The 20,683-nt window shown below is 40.9% G+C and overlaps 1 protein-coding gene across 4 annotated transcripts in view; it reads right to left on the bottom strand.

Annotated features, from left to right (window-relative positions):
• The window catches only part of LOC149317568 (oxidation resistance protein 1-like), a 340,865-nt gene extending 339,540 nt beyond the window's left edge, over window positions 1-1,325 (bottom strand). For all 4 annotated transcript variants that reach the window (XM_089517823.1, XM_089517827.1, XM_089517825.1 and 1 more), the window contains exon 1: window positions 1,238-1,325. The gene's annotated coding sequence lies outside the window, so the exon portion shown is untranslated. The remainder of the gene's footprint in view (window positions 1-1,237) is intronic.
• Window positions 1,326-20,683: the final 19,358 nt, after the last annotated feature.

The following is a 20,683-nucleotide window of genomic DNA, read 5'->3' as shown; positions in this document are numbered from 1 at the left end:
CAGAAAGGCAAAGCATCCTGAGGCACATTTTCTGCCCCGAGGGTTTGGACAGCTCCAAGCAGTGAGTGGGGTTTGAGCCTTGGACTAGGGCTCTGGAGCCCAGGTTTGAACCCTGGCTTGGCCACGTTAAAGCCACCCTGGGCAAGTCACACTCTCTCAGCCTCAGAGGATGGCCATGGCAAACCCTCTCTGAAGAAATCTTAAGAAAACCCCATGAAAGGGTCGCCCTAAGTAGGAAACAACTTGAAGGAACACAACAACAACAACAACAACAACAACAAAAGCTATCACACAGATCCCTCTTTTGGGACTTTGAGGTTATGCCCCTTTTCCCCGACCCAAAAGAACATCCAAACAGAGCCCCTGGCCAAGGCCAAGGCTAAGGTGGGAAGGAGCAGCAGAAAAGGATGCTCCAAGAGAGGCAAAGCCTCCCGAGGCACATTCCAGTACCTCTGGCAGTAGATAAGGCCAGAAGAAGCTCCAGATAAGGATGCTCCCCGAAAGGCAAAGTATGATGAAGCACGTTTTCTGCCCTCAGCATTTGGACAGCTCCAAACAGTGGGGAGCAGTAGGCTGAGCCTTGGGCTAGGGCTCCGCAGACCAGGGTTCCAATCCCCACTTGGCCATGTGAAACCCACCGGCTGACCCTGGGCAGGTCACACACTCTCAGCCTCAAGGATGGCCACTCTTTAGAAACTTGCCAAGAACCCACCCCCCCCCCCCGATGAACCTGGAAACGACTCGAAGGCACCCAACAACAACAACAACAACCCTAACAACAACAGCAACCACAAGCACCACATCTCCCCCAGGGCCCTCTTTTGGCCAGAAAGTAGGAAGGGACTTTGGGGTCCTCCTCCTCTTCCTTGACCTCAAAGGAGATAAAACAGGGGTCCTGGAGTTGGAGAAGGGCCCTCTCAAAGGTCCCAAACCCACTCCAGAAAGAGCCCAGTTGGAGACTGCTTGACCTGCCTGAGCCGAGGGCCACTGGGCTTCATGGGGGCCCCAGAGGAGGCTACCATGCCTGGCAAGACGCTTCCCAGAAGCCCCCGAGCCTGGAGCCTGGAGCCTGGAGCAGGACAGTTCTAGCAGTCTCAGCCTGGAGGCTTTCTGCAGGGGCTTTGGGACCCATGTCTAGTCCTGGGGACCTTTCTTCTGCCTTCCTTTTGGCCCCAGCTTCCTCGGGGGACTTCAGAGTCAGGGAGAAGGAGGGCAGGAAAGGCAGAGGGAAACTTACTTGTCAGGAGGCAGAGGAGGCAGAGGGCTGCGCTTCAGAGGCTCCTTCCTGCAGCGGATGCAGGGGGCAGGCAGTCTGCTCTGTCTCTCTCTCTCTCTGGCAGTGAGCGCGGGGACGCGCCCAGGCGCGCTCCCGCCCTTCCTCCTCCTCCTCCTCCTGGTCTCCTTCTTCTTCTTTCCTGGGAATGGGCTCCAGCCCCGCTCTGCTTTCTCTGCCCCGCAGCCAGGCCCCCTTCTTCTGCTTCTGCTTCTGCTTCTTCAGGCAGGCTCAGTCGGCTGCCCTTCACCGGCTGGAAAGTAGCATCCGGAGAGAGGAAGGAGGGCAGGGGAAGGGAGGCTGGTGAGTGGCCCAGGGAGAGCAGGAGGCAGGAGAGGGATGGAGGGGAAGGGAAGCGACCATGGCAGCAGCAGAGGAGGCTAAAAATAGAGCCCGGCGGAGATCAGGGGGAGGAGGAGGAGGAGGAGGAGAACAGCTGGACCTTAAAGGGACAGGGCCTCCCCGCCGGAAGGGCCCTCCTCCTCCCCCAGGACCTGCTGCTGTCCTCCAGGGCCACCTTTCTACTCCAGGAGGGTTCCAAAGTGTTTTCCCTTTGGAGCATCCCTGAGAAACAAGGGTCTGTCTTTCCTATTGGTAATAATCTCCTGCAACTGTTCTTGATTCTCCTGCGTTCTGTGATCTCTTCTCCTCAGGGCGGCCAGAGGTCTTCCTTTTCCAGGACCATTCCTCCATGGCCACCTTTCCAGTCCAGGAGGGGTTCCAAAATGTCCTCCCATTTGTTGCATCACTAAAAATCAAGAATGTCTATTTCTATGAGGGTTTTGAGCTTTTCTTTGGTAATAATCTTCTACATTTTTTTTGCATCTCCTACATTTTGTGGTGCCTTGTCCTCAGGTTAAAGACACGTCCTCCTTTACCAGGACCTGTCTTATATTTCCACTCTTCTGTCCAGGAGGAATTCCAAAATGTCCTCCCTTTGGAACAGGTCTAAGAAGCAGAGATGTATATTTCTATGAGGGTTTTGAGCTTTTCTTTGGTCATGTGGTTCTTAAAGAGCCCTACATTTTGTGATGCCTTGTCTTCAGGGTGACTGGAAGCCCTCCATCCTACATTTCTACCTTCTGTCCAGGAGGAATTCCAAAAATTTTAGTCCCAATACTCCTCCCTAACTCATTTAGGGTGGTTGAATCGTGTGATAATTAGTTAGGGCTGTTGCCACACTGCAGAATTAATGCAGTTTGACACTGCTTTAACTGTCATGGCTGCATCCTATGGAATCCTGGGATTTGTACTTTGTTGTGGCACCACAGTTCTCTGACAAAAAGGCTAAATATTTCACAAAACTACACATCCCAGAATTCCATAACATTGAACCATGGCAGTTAAAACACTGTCAAACCGCCCCAGTCAGAAGTAAGTAGTTTCCAAGCTGTAAAGTGTAACATGTAAACAGATTTCCCCAAATCCATTATACTACTCAGTTATAGCACTTTGATGCCACTTAAACTGTAATGATTCCATCCCATCAAATCCTGGGATCTGTTGTTTGGTGAGATCCACTTTTCTACTAGTGCTGTAGTTCAGGGGAGTGGACTAGAGTTCCCTAGGAGGTAATGCCGAGCATCTCACCAAACTAAAAACCTCATGCTTCCACAGCATAGAACCACAGTTAAAAGTGCCATCCGACTGCTATAATTGTGCATTATGGATGCACTCCAGATGTGTTGGACCAGTGGCTGCCAGGTGAGTGGGGCAGGGAATTCAGATATTCATTTCAACTCTAAAGAGCTATGTAAGAAGCTGAACCTAATTTGGAGACCGGGGTCAGTCAGCACTTTACATAACCCCTTTTGAGTTAACACTAAAATCCAATCATGAATGCCACCACTCACCATTGTATTGGCCTACAGCACCTATCATCCCCAGCCAGCATGAACAGTAGCTAGACTTGCTATATCTAGACTATATAGCTATACTATAGCTGACTAAACTGCCTATAGATAAGAAGGGTCATTGCCCAATATATCTGGTGTACTGTACATCAGATTGTAGGAAAGCTGATACAGTGGATGGCAAAGCAAATAAATCACAGACACCTATAAATAGCAATAGTTTCCATAGTCTCTAATTCCACAACAGCAAAGACTTTGCTTTTTGCAAAGCAACAATGGCACAGAATGTGGGGCTTCTGGAAGTTATATTGTGTGTGTTGGGGACAGGAATGTCAGATAGGGAAGCTGATGCCAGCAAGAGCATTACTATCTCTTTTGTTGCTGTTGTGTGCCTTCAACTTGTTTCCATTGTATGATATCCCTAAGGTGAACCTTTCATGAGGTTTTCTTGGCAAGTTTCTTTAGAGGGGAGTTGCCATCAGCACCCTCTGAAGCTGAGAGCATGCACCTTGCCTAAGGTCACCCAGTGGGTTTACATGGCTGAGCTAAGATTCAAATCCTAGTCTCCAAAGTCATAGTCCAACATTCAAACTGCTACACTAGGAGCTATTTCAAATGACCATCAACATTGTTCTATACATCAAAAATGACCATAATTTTCACCATTCAGGGTCAGCTGTACAGTAGGCAGAGACTTGTGGCAGATGCTGGAGGTGGCTACAATGACATAACTTGGCTATTCCTTCTGAACCCCTCTTCCAACCATTTCCCTCTTTTACAAAACAGAAGGAAACCACTTGTCCTGTTCCTCCCTTAAGCATGGCAGCAATGTCTTCATCACCATCTCATCCTTTGCTTCAGGCAGCAAAAAATATTGGGCCAGCCCTGACAAACGATGACGTCTAGGGTGTCACTAAGAACCAGTCTCAGTAAAACCCATCTCAAATATATTCTTCATTTTTTTCTCACTCGGGTTTTTGAACATTCTTAGTTTCATATGCTCTCCATTTTGCTATGGAGTATAATAATACTGAGCAGCATGGTGTGGTGGTTTGAGCATTGGACTCTGACTGTGAGGATCAGGGTTCAAATCCCTGCTTGGCTATAAAAACACCCTAGGTGACCTTGGGCAAGCCACCCTCTCTCAGCCTCTGAGAAAGGCAGTGGCAAATCCCTATGAACAAATCTTGTCAAGAAAACCCTGTAATAACATCACCTTAAGGGTTGGCTAATGTAAATTTCTGCATGGAGAGCTGTTCATGGTGCTCCCCAACCCATGTGTTGAATTGTAATGATGCACAACTGAACATGCAGCCAAATGCAGAACCAAATATGCACTGCATTGCCCCACGTGCACAGTGCAGGTGTGTGCCTGCACAATGGTACTGCATGCTTGACTCTGCTTCCACAACATTGAACTGAATACAGATATTACATCTGAGACAAAAATACCCAGCCACTTCTTGTAGAGAAATTTAGGCCCTGTACAGACTGGCACTTTGCCGAAATAAGGGTTTGGTAGGGCTGGGAGTCCACACGCGCCCAGCCCTACAATCAGCATGGGGGAGCCATGAGTGTACACACACATACATAGGGGCACACAACTATGACATCCATGCGGTTCAGTGCCCAAACAGTGCCGTGCTGTGCTGACATCATCACTGCATGCAATGGCTAGGTAGTAGAGGCACTAAAAATTCTGTTACTGAATTGCAAAGATGCATAAAAGGACATCAGCAAGAATGTCCTAAAGTGCATCAAGCTCTACCAGTGCTCAATGGCATACCTTAACTCGTGTTCCAATGCACATTGGTCCCATTGTGCATTAGTTCCAATTTGCACTGGTCACTTTGCTGGTTCTCCTAAATATTAATTTAATGCCAGTCCCTTACTTGATACAGCTTAGCTTACTTGCTGTTCACTGCTATGATCTTTGGAATAGCGGTATATAAATAAATAAAACATATTACAAAACATACAGAACTGCCCAATTCTAATTCCCATAGATATTAGTCCACTTACAAAGACGTTTGTCCCCAACAGGATTCTAGATAATGTTTTATGGCTTAGTTTTATTTCTTGATGCATCACTCTGCTTCTTCAGCATTGGATGGCAATTTTAATATCCTGAAAAGAAAACAAAAGAACAGTTATAACAGAATAATAAATCATATTTATCTCAGTGTTTCAAAAATTTACTTTTTGTTGGATAACTTGCAGAATCCTCCTGCCAGAAATGCTGGCAGCAAGTTCCTAGTGCACAAAAGTTTGCACGTCACATGGCATACCCTGTACTTTTTCAGTCTAGCCTGAATCATCACTTGGAGTGGGTAACTCTGTCAGCACTGTTGATGCAAGATTCAGCTGCCAGTCCAGTGCATTTTTTTTGTAGGAATAATACAGGGTACTGCTTTGTTCTTCACTTCAGGCAGTAAAACATCTTGGGCCTGTCTTGCTAGGTTAAATCTCTGATATATTCTTTTTAAAATATCTGTTAGTGGTTCTAAGTGTCTGGAACATAGTATGATCTTTGGTCATAAGAACTCCCATAATATATTATTATTACCCATGCTGGATGAGACAGATGGGAGTTGCAGACCAAAACATCTGGAAGACAAAAGATTCCCAATGGCTGCACCACACAATAATACTAGTATAGATGGGGAAATAGTCTGACCTGTTAGATAGATAAGTACTTGCTATGAGGTCTTAATGCCATCCCTGAGATATATGATGGTGGGGAGAGAAATAAAGTTTTCAGCCTGCAGTCATTTCTAGTTTCATCAGATTTCTTGTGTGCTGAACAAAAGAGTTACTTGAACATCATCTCAAAATGTTTCAGTGGAATCCTTTGGCTTTCATCTAGACTACAATCATCCAATTTCATTGTTCACATCTGACACAGATGTATCATGAAGTATCTGAAAACTGATTCTCTTTTCTTCTTTACCTTTGCTTAAAAGGCTAGACATTATAAAGCTGTGCTCTCTGCTACAGCATATTGGGTTCTACCCATATAGTTCACCAAAGAAACACATTGTTCTAGCTAGCTGTCAAGAAAGCTGCTTTGGGGAATATGGATCCATAACAGAATCAATAGACTTAGGATGTGCTGATGGGCACTGGCAATATAGCTTCAAAAAGAGAATTACTCCTGTTCATGGAGGGTGGGTGTTTGAGGGACTAATAACTACATATATGGAATATCTACAAGTTCAGAGATGGGGAAAATAGTTTTTTTAACTACAACAGAAATCTACAGCCAGAATGGCTATGGTTTTTATGTTCTTCTGAAGGCTTTGATGACAGTTTATATCAGGGTAAGCATGGGGACATTTTCATCAAGATTTGGGCTCCACCTGGACCATTTTAGGGCCAAGAGAGATATTTTTTAAATGAGGAAGTGACAAAGGAGTGACTTCTAGTTGCTTCCTGCTGTTGTTATTTTTAAAGGGCCTATCCTGGACCTAAAATGGCCCTAGCAGTCCAAAACATGGCAAAAAAAAAAATGTCCTCATGCCTCATAGCAGTTGCTTAGGGGCATTTGGGAGCCATTTTTAATTTTTGTGGAGGTGTGGTGGGGGAGTGTAGCTTCCCAATGTCCTGGTTTCTCTTTCCTTCCCCCATTTCTTCCCATCATCCTTGCTTACTTCAATTTCTGCAGAGTTCAAAGTACTGTAGTTTGCATTCAATTAACTCAGCAGAGTAGAGAGGAAAAGAAAAAGTGTAGTTTTGCCCTTCTCACTTAGTTGTCTAGTAGGTTTTAAATTTATATAGGCTTTCATAAAGTGAGTCCATAAATTCCAGGGTTTCTTATAGTAGTTTTATGTGTTCTTCCTCATTAATAAATGTTGACCTCTTTTGGCCTGGCTCTTTTGATTACACTCTGATGTTGCTTGTCCACATGTGTCCCTGGTTTTCATGTGTGAAATATTGGAGGTTATGGCATGCTCTGCAGACTAGATATCTTGCTCTGAGGATGCTGATTTCCACGTACAGCACATGAATTTATCTGTTCCACTACCTTGAGTTTCACAAGATGTTTCAAAGGATTTCAGGAGGTATAAATTAAGCCACTCACAGTGTCACTAGTTCCAGAAGCACCTAAATTTAGGTGGAGGGGAAGAGAAAGAGGATCCTTCCAGAAATCAGTAAGACCTAATCCCAGGTGCCTTGCCTAATGCCTGCTTTATAGACTACAGCAAAACCTTTCATGAAACACCCTCAAAGACATGGGAGTGCCAACACATCTGATAGTTCTGATGAGAAATCTGTATTTCAAGGGGCTACTGTCAGAAGAGAACATGGAGAAACAGATTGGTTCCTAACTGGCAAAGGGTTCACACAAGGTTGCATATTATCATCCTACTTGTTTAACTTGTATGCATAAAATGTCATATGAAGAAAATATCATTAAAAGGAGGAGTGAAGATAGGAGTAAGGAACAGCAACAACCAAGATATGTAGATGACACCATACTACTAGCAGAAAACATAAGGGACTTGAAACAATTACTAAGGAAGGCTAAGGAAGAAACTGTAAAGGCTGGCTTGTTGCTGAATATAAAGAAATAATGAAGGAATAACAATTGAGAAGACAGATTTGGACAAGATAAAAGAAAAGGGGAAAAGGGGGACTATTTTGAGTCTATATAAAATGTGTCTAAAATTGGAATCAGAGGATGAAACAATAAAAGAATGGGCAAAAAAATATAGGTAGAAATATACAATTAGATAGATGGGAAAGGGCCTGGAGGAAAGATTTGAACTTTACATGCTGTGTTGATTTACAGGAAAACTTTATGAAAATGTTATACAGGTGGCATCTCCCTCCATCGAGAATAGCAAAGATGTCGAAAAATAAATCAGAGGCATGCTGGAGATGTAACAGTCACTATGGGTCATATTGCCACATGTGGTGGACCTGCCCACAAGTGAAGATTTTTTTGGAAGAAAATGCAGAAGACAATAATGGATATATATCAAATAAATATAAGACTAGAACCAGAAATAATTCTGTTGAATATGATAGAAGGGGATGAATTGAGGAAACATAAAAAAATGCTATTGTATTTAATAACCACAGCTAGAATTATTGTAGCAAAGAATTGGAGAAAAACTGGTGAAATAGATATTGATGAGTGGTTAATAAAGGCATTAGATGTCATAGAGATGGATAAGTTAACAGCGTGGATATGGGATGATGGGAAGTATGATGAGTCTAATGAAGAATGTGGAAACTGCTATTGAATTATTGTAGGAATAGGTGGCCGATGTCTCCATAATTTTGTAAGATATTTAAGAATATTTTTTAAGGAAGCTCTAACATAAGAAACATGAGAAAGAATAAATTGGAATGGAAAGAGCATATGAAAAGAAAATGGAAAATATAAAATATAAAGAAATGGAAAAATAAATACAATTTCTACCTAGTAAAGCAAGGAAAGTATGGGAAGTGAGAAATATTAAAGAAATAAACACATAGAATGTTAAGTAAAAAATACTGAAAAATAGATATTGGTGTGAGATGGGGATACATGTAAAATACAACAATAGAGGAATATTTTAAATAGAGCTGAGAAGAAATTATCTAGGGGAACAGTTTATTGGGGGGAAAACAACTTCCTTGTTTTGAAATAAATGGAAAGGTTGATGAAACTTGGTTTTTTTTTAAAAGAACGATGTTTAAATTATTTGAGCAATATGTAATATGTAAACGTAATATGTAAATAAAAATAAAATATTTTAATTAAAAAGAAAGAAATAATGACAATGGAGGATCTAAATAAATTCAACCTAGACAATGATGAAATTGAAATCTAGTAAAGATTCCCCATGTATTGGATAAGACTAGGAATGGGAAGGACAGCTATGAAAGAACTAGATAAGAACCTAAAGGGTAAAGATATACAACTGAACACTAAATTTAGAATTGTCTAAGCTATTGTATTCCCCATCGCCATGTACAGGTGTGATAGCTGCACAGTGAAGAAATCAGATTAAAAAAAATCAACTCACTAGAGCTGTGATACTGGAGAAGAATGCTGATGATATTGTGGACAAACAACAGATCAAGCCTGAAGTCTCCCTGGAAGCCAAGATGATGAAGCTGCAACTGTTGTACTTCAACCACCTCATGAGAAGGCATAACTTATTAGTAAAGACAATAATGCTAGTAAAGGTAAAAAGCAATTGAAAGAGAGGAAGTCTCCATGCCAATTAGGGAGGTCATGGGCCTGAATCTACAAGACCTGAATGGAGCAGAGGAGGATGAGGAGCTTGGAGATGTCTCATACACAAGGTCACCATGAGTTGAGATGGACTTGAGGACAGCTATGAGGAAATGTAAGAGGGCAACATACCCTCCTCTGTAGTTTGAGCAAAGGATTACATCATAAAAACAACATAGAGTTCTAATAGAAGAATAGTTCCAATTTCAGTTTCATAAAGGGATGGTTTGGAGATATTGCAATACTTAAAACCGAAGAATAATAAAGTAATAATCCTACTTCAGTTTGACAGGCTACAATGGTTATATAAGTTTCTTAGTTTCACTATCAATATTCATCAAGTGTGGCTAAAGGAAGCCTTTAGAGGCATGACAAAAATAGATTTTTTTTCTTCTACTGTTAACTCATGATTGCCCAAATCTTATTCCTTACATAATTCTTGGTGTGAATGGGATCACAGAGGTCATGCAATGTATGTTCTGTTGTCATGACTATAGCTGTGGGAAAGTCTGATTGCTGGACATCAACCTCTTAAAATGCCAAGGGTAAGCCAGGAATGTACCAATAATGCTTCACTAGTGAAACTCATAGATACAGTGTACTGTCTGATAGCAAATTAAGTAGTTTCCTAATCTTCTTGAGGTATTTGTCATTCTTTACATACCCCAAAAGGTCACTGAATGGATTGTAAGTCATGTTATTTTGTTTAAATCCACCTACTTTTGCTAGTATTCCTTCCCAAAAAGTCTCAGGTGTTGCTCCATACCATGGATACCACTTGGGCACTGAAGGCAAATCCCAGATCTAACAATGCTTCAAAAATTGAACTCTGATTCTAAAAGGAGAGTATAATGGCCTTCAGGCATGTTGAATTTCACTTCATCATTCCCATGAACCAACATCAACTCCATTTTGTCTGGAATTTATTTATTTTATGTTAAATTCTGATTGGTTCTAGTTCTTAAGTCTCATGTTGTGTTTATAATAAAATATACTTTCAGTGCATCTTTACAAATCCACAATAGGAACAAATATTAAAGCCTTATGATTTGAAAATTAAGAACACTAATTCTTGGTGTGAATGAGATCACAGAGATCATAAAATTTATGTTCTGTTGTCATGCCTCTAAAGGCTATGCTGAATCAGACTGAAGGCCAGCCCAGAATTCTTTTTACAGTGAGACCAACCAAATGCCTATGAGAATTGTGCAAGCAGGTCATGAGTGCAGCAGCATCCTCTTTCTCATGTTTTCCACCAATGGATATACTACACGCACACATATCCACACTTGTTGTGTGCCTTCAAGTCATTCCTGACTTATGGCTATCCTAAAGCAAACCTATCATGAGGTTTTCTTGGCAAAATTTGTTCAGAGGAGGTTGTCATTGCCTTCCCCTGAGGCTGAGAGCATGTGACTTGGCCAAGGTAGGTTTCACGACAAAGCCAGGAATCAAACCCTGGTCTTCAGAGATGTAGACCTACACTGAAACCCTTTGCTATACTGGCTCTCTCTCTCTCTCTCTCTTCTCTCTCTCTCTCTCTCTTTTTCCTCTGGTACTAGAGACAGTTTGTATATTCACTATTAATAACCATTGTTAACTTTCTTCTGTGAATTTTTCTGGTCTCTTTCTAAAGCCAAACTGGCAGCTAATTGAGTTGCTGGTATTCACCCAGTGGGAAAGGAAGTAGATATCCTTGCAAGCTTGCCAGATTAATCTAGCTAAACATGCTCAGGAACAGGGTACTGGTCTAGATATATCTTAGATTTGAGCCAAGAAGACTCTATGTACTTAAGTACAATGAAAGCTGGTAATCATTTACTAAATCCCCTATGCCAGCAATACACAGTGAATTGGGAAAAATGATTTGCACATTGAAAGGACATCATGACCTAGTTAATCATCTACAAAAATGGTGTGCTAAAATGTTTGTATTTTCTGTGTAAATATAGTCAAAAATACAGTAGCAAAGGTCTTCTGGATTAATGCAGTATAAAGCTGAATATCCACGGTGTCTTACTCACCTGCAGGGATTTACAATTACATCTTGATGGTGAATACAATTGGATATGTTACTGTACTAGCAAATGTAAGATGCATTTCCATCTAAGGTTTTCTCTAGCACAATATACTAGTTGATGCTAGGATATTACTACTCTCATCAAAAAGCCAAAATAGTTTCTGTTCTGTGTTTTGAACAGAGGGGATTCAAGATACAGCATTTACCAAATTACAGAATAAAGTAATGTATCAGATCTAGCAGGAATACTGAGTTTCACAAATCAGAAACTTCTTTGTCTTACTTCACACCACTTTTATTCTTTTGGCTCTTTCTCTTCTCTCTCCATACTTCTATTGCCATTTCCCACATTCTTTCTTGTTAGTCCTTATCTCTGTTCATGCTGGGGCTCAGTTAGTCTTAACAGGCACCCACACTTCTCTATAAACTCTTCTAAGCATTTGGGAGCCCTGCAAAGGGAAGCACTTCACCAAAGTGCCCACAGGCCCTCTGAAGAAATGAATACCATTGACCTCTTTGCACCTTAATCTCTAGGAAAGGATAGTCCTCTTCAACTCTTACTCTGCTTTGTCTTTCCCTGCTTTTTCTTTATTGAGTGTCCTTCACTCCATCCATCACAGTGTTTGCTCTTTCCTTCTACTCAACTCACCCCCATTTAACAGGCAGTAAGACACCCCCTATCTGAACTGTTTGAAGAATAGGGAGAATGTTCAGATAAATGGTGGAGTGTCCTTTGGAGTATATCCTAGGTCTGACTCTGGTTTTGTGTCATATCCAAGTACTGGATTGTTAAAATTGGGGTGTGAGAAACCAATATACCATGAATAAGGTTCTAAGTTGAAAGCATGCATCTCCAGTTCTTTTCTTTTCTTTTCTCTTTCTTTCATTCTTTCTTTCTTTTTAAAGAGAATCAGATAGCAAGTGATGGAAAACTTCTTTGCAACCTGGAGCATCACTTCCAGAATAAATAATACTAGACTTGCTAGACAAAGACTACCTGAGGAAGTCTGAATTTAAAGTTCTGGGCAGAAATGTGGATTAAACATAATAATGAACAACTCAAAACCTTTTGGCACCTTAAAGATTAACAGCTGTTGTTGTTTAATTTGTCATTAACTTTCATGGGCAGTAGCTGACTTTGTTAATGTCATCTGATGAAATGAGCTGTAGTCTGTGAAAATTTAAGCCAAACAAAATTATGTTACTCTTTAAGGTGCCACAGGAGTTTTGGTTGTTTTTGCTGTAACAGAGTACAGATAACTCTCTGGAAAATTTTAACAACAACATAATTCTTCTCCTGCACTTCCCAGCTCTATTCATAAAAGGCATTATTATTTCCTTTGCTCCGTAAAGTGTGCAGAGCCTATGGAAAAGACTAACAAATGCATTTGACTTACCTTCTGGCACCTCTTTCTTAAATGTTAATCCTTATAAGTTACTGACTCTATAAAATAATATATCATTTCCAGCATGTAATAAGGGCTTCTTGTCTTTTTTGGAAGGCAGATGCTTCTGTATGACTATTGAACCTACTGAAAAGTTGTGATTCTGGAGGATAAAGCTAAACCATGGCTACCAATCATAATGGCAGCAGTATCAATATTAATAAAATCATCAAAGGCAGGTGTGTTGGGGAACATGAAATTAGGGCAAGAAGCATAATCTTGCATTGTTATCTTGCCTGTAGGCTTCTCAGGGCTCTTCTGGTCTGATAAAAAGCTTCAGGAGTAGCACTTGTAAGAAGTGGAGATGTTTTTGAATATCTCATTAATGTATCTCTCGTCCCAGTATCTTCCTTGCAAATTTCTTGGATTTATAACAGAAGTGGGAAATAGTGACCTTCTTAGATTGCCACTTCCATCAATATTGGCTGTTAATTGTTTATTTATTGGATTTTAAAGGTTCAGCTACAAAGAAAAGAAATAAAAGAATGAGAGAACAAAAGGCAGCAATAAAGCAAAAGTGAGGAAGGGGGAATCCATCAGATATGAACAAGGGCAAGGCATATACATTCGTATAAGTTGACCCTATCTGCAAAAAAATTTTTTTTTAAGTTGATGTGTATAAAGTATATGTTTGCCATAATGGCTAAGGCTGATCGGAGATGTAGCCAAAGGGCCATACATTCTTCATCCTTGCCTTCCAAGCAAGCAAATTCTATTGAGATAGGAGGGCCACAACTGAAAACACTCAGTATATTACCTCATAGCACTGTTATTCCACTTTAACTCGTATGGTTGCAACCTTTTTCATTCTGAGGTTTGTAGTTCAGTGCAGCCTAAGAACTCTCTGGTTGAGAATGCTAAATGCCCCTCTCTAAACTGCAAATCCTAGAATGCAACAAGAAGAAGCCAGAGCAGTTAAATAGAATAGCAGTGCTATAAGACTGTAGTGCGGTATTCTTGCTTGTCTCCACATATCTGTTAATTTTATACTAATTTTTATATCCTAATTTTATATTCCTAGGTTTCTGCTTCTCTCGCTTTTTGCAAAAGGGAAATATTTGACCCACTATGACAAGGGTGAAAACCTCTCTCAGCTTGTTGGCCAAATCTAATTTCAGAGAAGCAATAGCGGGCTGAATCCAAGTGTTGGGTAGGACCAAAGGCAAATGAGCAAGCCCCAAAATTACAATGAAATGGAAATTCTCTTTGGGGCCAAATTTGGAGTTATCAACCCTTCTGAAAAATTGTGCATTGGGAAAAATGACATGAAGGTTCCCACAGCTCAGAGAACCTGAACCAACCTTCCTTCCTTCTTTCCTTTTGTTCCCAATACAACATAAACTGTGCCGTTTTTTAAAACTTTGCAGGTGTTTGAGAAACGGGTAGAGGTTTGAGACATTACACAGCTTTGCTTTAAAACCGCCACACCTACAGTTTTTTCATGCACTGCCTTTGCTAGTTTCAGTGTTACACAAACCAAATGTTACATGACAGGATCTGAAGCTCAGGATGAGTGAAGATGCAGCTTTTGCCAGTCTGTATATCATGCGATTTCTTTTCCTGGAGGAAAGCGGCACACACATTTTCTAGTTTGTGTGCTGAAAGATACATAGTTTTCTGGGCAGATTGCTTAAGCTTAATTAAACAGGTGCACAGTTTCCTGCCATTGGATGTATGGTATAGGGAAGATTCCTGAGTGTACCAATGCTAGAGAACAAAAAACGGTTTCATTGTTCCTAAGATCCATCAGGAAATGAAAAAAAATTGAGTCCTTACTAAAACTGCTTCCAGCTTCGAGCTTAAAGGTCTTATTACAGAGGGCCCTTCCCTTATGCGGGGGATCTGTTCTGGATCCCCCTGCATAAGGGGACATCTGTGTATGCTCATGCTCCATTGCAAACAATGCTAGTGTGTGGCACAGGTTCATGCACCATTTCTTTAATTGTCACACAGCTTCAGTGTAAGCTGAAAGCTGCATATAGAGTACCTGCATATGGCGCGGGTGTACTTTACTAGTAATCAAGCCCTGTCAAAAGCATTTCAGCCCTTTTAGAAGGGAGTGTACAAAAACTGGGAAACCACCAAATGTTAATATAATGTGGGGAAGAAAGTGGCCATTTTGGGATCCCCAAAGAACTGGTCTGAGAATCCAGGAAAGTTGGATGTAGCCCTCCAGGACTGAGTTTCCCCACCCTGCTCTACCAAACAGTAAAAGACAGATCTGAGGAAGTAGATCAAGTCTACAAATGTTTATGCTACAATTTCTTCTACATAGTTATTGTCAAGGTGTTAAAAGATGTTGCTTTTTCTACATAGTTATTCTCAAGGTGTTAAAAGATCTCTTTGCATACCAAAAGTATGAGATTTCTGTTGATCTGTTTTAACCATGAGTTAAGCCAATTCGGGAGTACAAGCTCAGAAGGATACAGATGGTTAGCTTCTGCTATGAGTTATGGAATGAAGTGGGGGGAACCCTGCTTGGCATAATGCACTTCCCCTTTTTTCTAGGGATGTCTTTGGAATATATTGCTGACTTCAAAACTAATGAAGTTTAAAGTAATAAAACAGTACCAAATGGATAGATACAGCATGTACTCTTCAGACCCCGCCAACTCATTTCCTTCTTCCACATGTAACTTCAGGCTCTCCGTGCTGTCCTCTGAAGAGAGCACAGTGCACTATTGCTAAGAAATGTGCCTCATTTCATAACATGTAGAAGCATTGCATGAGATGTAGGTCAGGGATGGGTCAGAGCTCTGGGCTGAACTTCATTGTTAGATGCTGAGAATTTTCTCTGCAGTATCAGCTTGGCCTGAATACTCAGAGATGTTGCTTTTTCTACAGCAAACCCTTGCCCTGTGAGCAGCAAGAGGCAAGGTTTATGTTGTCCCCCACCTATAAAAAAAGATAAGATAGCAGTTCTGGTGTCATTCAGTCTATCCCAGCCACAGGGTTCCTTTCTTATGAAAGTCAGACATGTAGGCATGCTGGTGAACGTGGGCTGTTTGTACTCAGAGAGTTACATAGCACAGGAAGTGTTATTATTATGTGTCTTCAAGTCAATTCCAGCTCATAGCAACCCCCTCACAGAGTTTTCATGGCAAGATTTGTTCAGAGGAGATTTGCCATTGTCTTCCTATGAAGCTGAGAAAGTATGACATGCCGAATATCACCATGTTCAAGTGGAGATTCCAACCCTTGTCTCCCAGAGTCTAATATTCAAACCACTACATTGCACAGACTATACCAGGAAGACAGTACAATTTTACATATTTCTGACACAAGTCAGCTTTCAGGCTGTATAATAAGGTTGGGGAACCTGCAACCTTGGGGTGAATTGGATTGTGCTCTCCCAAAACCTAAATTCATTGATTATAGTGTTCATAGAACCAGATCCACATAGCCATAAATAGATGAGAGTGAGATCTGAAGCCATTGCTACTGAGTCCAGCTTACAGACCTGGGACTCTGCATCGGTCTGGAAGAGAGCCTACCTGGATCAACATGCAGCTCAGAAGATATTTGGTCTAATCAGATATTAATGCTTCTGCAATTTTTACAAAATTGGAACACTTTGAAATGCAATAATAATATAAACCTCTTCAGCTAATATGCTAGAGATATCAGCATGTATCAGTAGAGGGACCCATCTATTCTAGACCAAATAATCTTGAAATGAAAACCCAGCTCAAAAGTTGGGAAATATTATTATGAACAAAGTTAATGAGTTTCATTAGCAGCAATGTCTAAGTTTAGCAATTTCCCCCAGGAAATGTATAAATTTATTAACCAAGGATTTCACCACCTCTAAGTATGAAATTAGGATCTTCTTAGAACATCCAACAGACTGTGCTCAGCAAAAGCTTTCAGTATGCCTTCAACTATTCCAAACAATAAGTTTATAAATAATACATATAAATATCTCTCTTAAGGATGAGACTGAAGTCAAGAGATTGCAGACTGTTAATGTGATCTTGGATTCTTGGATTGTGGACTCTTCTGGTCTTTCGGCTCCAACTAGCTCCAGTTTGAAGTAGAATTTTAAAATATGGGTTAATCGATTTTACCAAATAAGCAACTTTCTGTAGACTGTGGTACCACTGTCAGTCACCAGGAGGCAGACATCCCTAACCTTCCCTAACCAACAGTGAGGGACATGCAACCTAGTCCACAGCATTCATTTCTCAAGAGGGCCTATTGGCATCTCTATGAAATGCTTCCCTTTGCAAAACCCCTGAATACCTCCAAGAGAAGAAGGGAGGGAGGGAGGGAGGGAGGGAAAGTACAATTCCCTGGTAAAGTGAGGGAGGGAAATAATTGAGAGACATAGCCATATTAATCTGGAATATCAATATCCCTAGGCATCTTGTATCACCTTGGAGACACACTGTGCGAAAGAAGTTGTAGCATAAGCTAGGTAGGAAAAGGCTTAACAAGCAGAATAAACAGCATAAAACAGAATAATTGGGGTGTTTCAGAACTCACCCTGCAGAGTCTGACTCAGAGGAATTAGACCTGGAGGGGCCTTGTCATGCCCAGCCTGGAGGACGGCTTGGAGGACTCAGAGGATGAGCTAGAGCCCCTGGGACCTGAACCTGTAATGGAGGAGCCAGAGCCCCTGGGGCTTGAACCTGTAATGGAGGAGCCAGAGGCTGGCCCTAGTTCTGCTGGAGCAGAGCCTATGGCCCCTCCAGAGGTTCAGCAGTCAAGTTTGCCTGGTGCCGAGGCTGTGGACATGGAGGAGGATCTGGGCAGTGTGCCTACCTTCAATGAGCGTCGAGCAGAAAGAGAGGGCCTTCGAAGATCTCGGAGGCTTTATCAGAAGCGTCTTCGTAATCAGACACAGCTGAAGGCCGGCTCCTTGCCTTCTTAAGCACCTGGAGCATGTGTGGTTCTTTGCCAGTGGATATCTGACTCTTTTAGAGGAAAGACTCTGTCTCTGGCTCCTTGGCTTCTTGTCTTGACTACCCGGAAACCTTGACCTTGGACTGCTTTATCGACCTGCCTATCTGTTACCCTGAACCTCGGACCGTCTGACAATTCTCTTGGTAATCCCTTTTGATAGAACTACTGTGAATCTCCAGGACTGTGTAGCTCTCACTGACTTTGCTGTGCTGGGAGGGGGTTTGTTTGTTTGAGAACTAGCTGCCTTATCAGCCCTTTGGCTGCTTTCCTGGACAGGCCTCCAGCTGCAGATGACAGCTGCCCTACCCAAAACTGGACAGCCATCAGCAGTTTCATCTGAGGAAGACATTCAGCAAGATAACTCCAAATCTCAGAGTTGATGATACCAAGCAGACACTTCAATCATTTGCAACACAATGACAAGAATAACAGTAATGCCAAAAGAGTCAGTGTCTCTGAAAGACACTTAAATGCTGAGCAATTAGCTACCTGGCACATCAAGGTCAAACAGCTATAAATCCCATAGAGCACACCTATGCTTTTGTGAGCTCTTGATTATTTGGAATTCCTCATTCTTGGACTGGATTTAAGTGGTTCATTCTGTGTTTGCCTTACTCCAAGTTTGTTCATTGTAACTGTACGCTTCCAGTGATTTACTATGGAATACTTGAGACTTTGGGTACTACACCTGCTCTCAGTCTCTGGATAACTTTTTTTATTGGTCGTGTTTAAACTAAACTGGCCTCACTCTCACGTGAATTGCCTCACCCTACTGAAGTTTTCCTTCCCCAGCACTTATTGTTTCTAGACTCAGGATAGAGTGAAGGGAGAAAAGACCTTCAAGAAGGAAAAAGAGGTGTGGGCAGTGAGGGAAGAGAGAATACAAATTGATGGAAAGAGAAGGACCACCAAATTGGGATGGTAACTATAGATTTCTAAGCCTTGTGAAGCTGAGTACTTCTACTGATATAAAATAAGATATGAATATTTTGCAAAAGAAATAAATTCATACCAGTAATACCACATATATTTTTCATTTTCAGCAGTTGCTTTGATGTCCATCTCATTCAGCAGAAACTGAACAATGGTAAGCCAGAAATAACTATAGCCACATTGAAAAACCAGCAAAAACACAGAGGAAAATCACTAGGAAAATCACAATTTTAGGATAGACCAGAAGCCTAGGGTTAACTTTAGAAATGTCAAGGTCATTAAAAAAATACAGAAAGAAATGCAAGTACTCGAATGCAAGATACTCTATGTATTTTTGTTATGTATAGTATAACACAATTTGTTCATTGTTTTCAGCCCAGAAATGTTCCAAAACTGCTGCACAATAAATTAAAAACAGTATTTCGAAACAGGTTAAAAACGAATTTAAAAGCCACTTTTGAAACAAACTGAAAAGAGACTCATTCCAGAAGGAAGGAAAATGAGATTGTGACCTTCTACATTGATATGCAGTGCTGTGAAACAGGTCAAAGCCAGTGATGTAAAACAGGTTAGAGCAATCAGGGCTGACAACCATTAAAATAATGTGAAATGAAAATGTTTTATTTTTCTGCACAGGAAAAAATAATCATGCTTTTGAGATGGTATTATTATTATTATTATTATTATTATTATTATTATTAAACTTTATTTCTAAAGTGCTGTAATTATAGTAGATGAAAAGCTATTGTTACATATAATTCAGTTATTGAAGTATTGATAGTTTCTAGGGCTATAGTATTTACACTGTTATTATTATTATTATTATTATTATTATTATTATTATTATTATTAACCTTTATTTATGAAGCGCTGTAAATTTACACAGCACTGTACATACAATCTTTTTAGTTAGATGGTTCCCTGCCCTCGTGCTTACAATCTAAAAAGACATGACACAGAAGGAAAAGGGAGTGGTGGAGGGAAAGGGTAAGCGGTCCAGCAGTTCTTCTCTACCTCCAAGGCCTGGACCAAGGCAGATGGACTGGAGGGAGGGCTTGGCTTCATAATAGATGGTTAATCATTTTCCAGAGAAAATACATACTCTCAAGTAGGATAATGCATATACAGTACATAGCAATACAGGAAATGGTTTGATAAACAGATAACAAAAAAACACCAAATAGCAAAAGAATAAAAGAACACCGACACTGATTGATTCCCTTTAGAAGACATTTGAAATATTTGTGTTTATTTACAATATACAGGTTGAACATGTGTGTGTGCACCTTCAAGTTGCCTAGAGACTCATGATAACCTCATGAATTTCAATAGAGTTTTCTTAGACAAAGAATACTCAGAGGTGGTTTTGCCAGTTACTTCCTCTGAAATATACTCTACAGCACTTAGTATTCCTTGGTGGTCTCCCGTCCAAGATCTGCCATAGGTACTGTATAAACATTTCAACAGTTAGCCCAAGTCCATTGCTCTACACATCAGGATCTCTAGGGATATACCCAAGTTGGTATTAATATTTCCATTTTTTTAAAAAAAATTATTTTTTTCATAAGTATTAAAATAAAACAGTGCTTTCTAAGTTCCAACAAACACCACTTTAAACACCACTATTTCCATTTTGTGTACAATCAGCCAGCCATTTAATACACATGGAAAATATTGCTTCTAATGTATGAGGCAAAAAGATGATACCTGCTGGCCTTGGTAATATTATTATAGTAGTTCCTCATCCAAACTCTAGCATTAAAATTTCCTAAATTGGAAAGGACCTGAAAGGTGTTATAATCTGACACCCCAAATTTTGGCACTCCTACATCAATATTTACAGCTGGAGAACCTGCATTGAGGGTTGGACTTATTGGCTGATGAGCTGATGAGCCCCCTTCCAACTCTATGATTCTATGATTCTAAACCAGGCGGTGGGTCACATGTAGACTACAGGCCACATGTGCCCCCCCAGTCCATTTCTGCAACCCGCCTCATCCACCTGCCAAATCATAGTGGCAATTT

The sequence above is a fragment of the Sceloporus occidentalis genome, unplaced genomic scaffold, assembly GCF_023333645.1.
Source record: "Sceloporus occidentalis isolate IW3139 unplaced genomic scaffold, rSceOcc1.0.p SCAF_3, whole genome shotgun sequence".
In the NCBI taxonomy this organism is placed as follows: Eukaryota; Metazoa; Chordata; class Lepidosauria; order Squamata; family Phrynosomatidae; genus Sceloporus; species Sceloporus occidentalis.
Note: the sequence above shows the minus strand (reverse complement) of the source record. Positions and strands in the feature narration are given on the sequence as shown.